This window comes from Lepisosteus platostomus, chromosome 1 (assembly GCF_059453375.1).
Source record: "Lepisosteus platostomus isolate fLepPlt1 chromosome 1, fLepPlt1.hap1, whole genome shotgun sequence".
In the NCBI taxonomy this organism is placed as follows: Eukaryota; Metazoa; Chordata; class Actinopteri; order Semionotiformes; family Lepisosteidae; genus Lepisosteus; species Lepisosteus platostomus.
The window spans coordinates 82,060,278-82,063,718 of NC_142611.1; the positions used below are offsets into that span (position 1 = coordinate 82,060,278).

Below are 3,441 nucleotides of genomic sequence, written 5' to 3' on the forward strand. Positions count from 1 at the left end.
TCTGTTACAAGGAATAAAGACCATTTTACAGTTACCCAAACTGCAAGCCAGCAGGGTGTTACAGACAAGTTCTCAGACAGGGAAGCAAAATACAGACACATCCAGAAATCCAGAAAAGGTTTATCGTGAGCTTCCACCCTGAGACTCATGTTAACTTCTGTATTTGTAAAATCTAAATTAAACTACATTTTGCTGCATTGAGGCCATGCATAAAAGTGAAAGACAAAAACTGTCCCATTAAAACAAAATATAAAATATTTTAAGGTGCCTTCTTATAGCTAAAAATCAGCTTATTCACAAGATTCAGAAAGGTAGTATTTTAGATAATATAAAGAAGTGTTATTAACATTTTTAACTTCATCATAATTTCAAGGAATATCCAAACTTGACTCAGTTTATGCAAGTTACATCTGACCAGAAAGGTTATAAGGAATCTTTATTGAGACAAGCATGTTAAAGAAATATGGCAATAAAAAAAGTATTGGTTGCAATACTTTGTGAAAGTGTCTCATCAGGGACTGTATTTACTGCCAACCAGGGTCAGAATACCAGGGCTTAAATGACCTTTGTGTGAACAGGAACTGTCATGATAGGACAGCTGTGTCGCAGAATACTTACAAGATCATATGATGCTCTTCATTTGCTTTATTTGCCCCCCTTGAGGATATCAGGTAGCTTGACCACATGTGCTTACATAAATAGATAAAGCTAAATGGATTTATCGATGAAGCTGTCTTTATGTACAGTAAGTGAGATAAATGCCTATGGAAATCGGAGATGCCTTCCACCCAGTGTGCGGTACTGCATGTGGATTACACCATTACAGAGTATGTTTATTCCATTCCTTGCATGAAGAATTACATCAGATTCTTTGTTCATGTCTTGGTTTTTAAATATGCATCATTTGTCTAAGCCTCGTAGGGGCTGCTTCTGTTATGTGCGTTTTTGCCTACAGGCTAATTTGGAGTCAACAACATACAACAACTTATTAGAGCTACAAAAGTTATCTTTAGCTTCTCTTGCCCCTCTTTAAGACTATACTCTGTTTTGAGATGAACAAAGTAGAGGCACGTTTACATTCAGGTAACACATGAGAGAGTGGAGAACAGTCTTTCTGTCATTTATTTTGAGACAGTTTTGCAGAGTGACCTGCAACGAGGGCTGATAAGGACTGGAAGATGAGTGTGAGTGGAAGTAAAGGATGAAGAGGCTCCAGCGTGTGATCAGGCTATTGTTTGTATTGAGGTTCTGGAGATACAGTGAGCTTTTCAGAATCGAGATCTGAACTCAAAATGATTTTTTAACAGTTCTGTTGGGCAGAATATCTAAAGATTGCTTAACATTTTAACAGCACCACATTGCTGCTGAAAATGTGCAGATCGTGACATGTCACAGATAGATATATCTACACTAGTTAATTTTAATTAAACAGACATCAGAAAAATAGAATGGAATGAATTCATTCTATTGTATCTTTAAATTGGTCTTATTGTCCTGTTCTTTTGTCTTTTTCATGTTCCTTGTCATTCTTTAAGAAATCAATAAGCCAGCAGAGGGTTTCTGAAAGGTGGGTGTGCTCTAGAGCTAGAGCCTTCCTGGGCTGTGTAATTGGAGAGGCACACCCCTCCCTGCTTTCTGAGACACAAGCTACAAGCCTTGCACTTTGGCTAATGGAAAAAAAAACCTTGGTCTGCACTTTTTTTTTCCATTTTCAGTCATTGCCACTGAGGAAGAGAACATTAAAGTACCGACCAGCCAATGAATTAAAAACAAGGATTTTACTAAAGTCAGGTTGCCACCTGAGACCTCTTATCCAACAATTTGATGTGGTGCTTGATTTAAACATATAGACTGTATATATGTGTGTATTTGACATTAAACATTAAGCCCTCAGCAAACCCAAGAACCCGGGTGGCATTTTGTGCTTTTTTTCAGGCAGGTAAAGAAAGTCAGATTCAGGATTCCATTTACAGATAGGATAAAATGCAAATTCAGGTAAATGTCAGAAAAAATTACCTTGTTCAATTATGCTCTGCATCAAGAGATTTAAACTGAGGTTGAAAAATATTAAAATTTCCGCTAGTTATTTTCCAAATAATAACTTTACTGACAAAGGGGATGTTCGTTATTTTCCAGGAAGACTGCCAAAGCACAGGCAAAACCAGAAAGCTGTGTTACACTGGAGTCAGACACAATGCTTAATGTAAGTTACTATGGTTGCTAAATGCTTTTCTTGTACAGTATATCGCACTGTATGCTGAAAAGACTCTCCCCAAGACCCTTGCATGAAATGAATGTCATCATTCTGAGAGACCCCCTCTCCCTCTCTATTCCCACAGTGTGAGCTGGCTCTGGCAGAGACATTAAAGAATCAGGAGACATTGTTACAACCCGGCGAGCTGCCTAAAGCTACTGTAGTTAAAAGAGAGGACATGCAGAGCTTGGGGGTACATGGTTAAGGACTGGAATGCATGGATTCCAAAGGAGCCACAGTGAAGCAATAGAAGCACAAGGACACTTTCTCATTGAGCTATTTCAACAGTCAGTCTAAAATTAGCAGCGGACCATGGGCAGCATATGGTGTTAGTTGGCCATTACAGTGCCCTTTTAAACATAGCATTTGCATGGTGGGATTGGAAAGCCTCAGGGTTGTGCAGTAGTGACTTGTGAAAATGGTATTTTCTTTCATCTATACATTGATGTATCATTTTTTTTTCAACTAATTCTCCTTTCCTTCCATTATGCGCATTGACATTCCTTCCAGAATCTGTCTTTAAATTTGCTTCCTTCACTCCTCAGATGCTGGTGTGTGAACCTGTCTCCTCTTGTTCCTCCTCCGCTGTCAGTCTGATGGACAGTCACTCCACAGGACTGCTCATGGCCACTGGCCCCGTGAAAGTCTGGCTGGGGACAGATATAATGATGTAAAGGAATATTGCTGAGCCAATGCTGCAACAGCACTCCCCTCTTAACTGCGAATCACGTAATCAAAAACATTAATGTCCACTTAATTCTTCTTTCATTTTTTAAAGTGAACAATGTTGTCTGACTCTGTAGAGAGGTATTAATAAATTGTGAACAAATGGACAGGGGAGAAATTGACACTTTTTCAAGCCTCTTAATTTCTTCAGGATTAAAGTAAACCCAATTGTTTTTTAGCAAAAACATTCCTACCATTTGTTTTAAATGAAATATACACCCTTTTGTTTTATTTATAGCACTTATCTTTTCACCTTGTTATTTTACGAATGCCTTGTAATATGAATAAAACTAACTTAATCTGCATTGCCACCTAACAACCCGATCTCACCAGCTGTGCAAGGAGTGGCCAGTACGAGGAGCCCCAAGCAAAACCGGACTGTTACTGCATGTGATGCTGGCTGGCCAGTACATGGTGGTCATCTCTCCAGGTGAGAAATTCAAGACCAAAGCCACAGTGAG

The 3,441-nt window shown here is 38.9% G+C and overlaps 1 long non-coding RNA gene across 1 annotated transcript; it reads left to right on the top strand.

Annotated features, from left to right (window-relative positions):
- Positions 1-613: 613 nt before the first annotated feature.
- On the top strand, positions 614-3,001 carry LOC148679046 (uncharacterized). Its single transcript, XR_015926713.1, has 3 exons — positions 614-827; positions 2,137-2,203; positions 2,800-3,001. It is a non-coding gene; the product is annotated as an uncharacterized LOC148679046 (long non-coding RNA).
- The last annotated feature ends 440 nt before the right edge of the window (positions 3,002-3,441 follow it).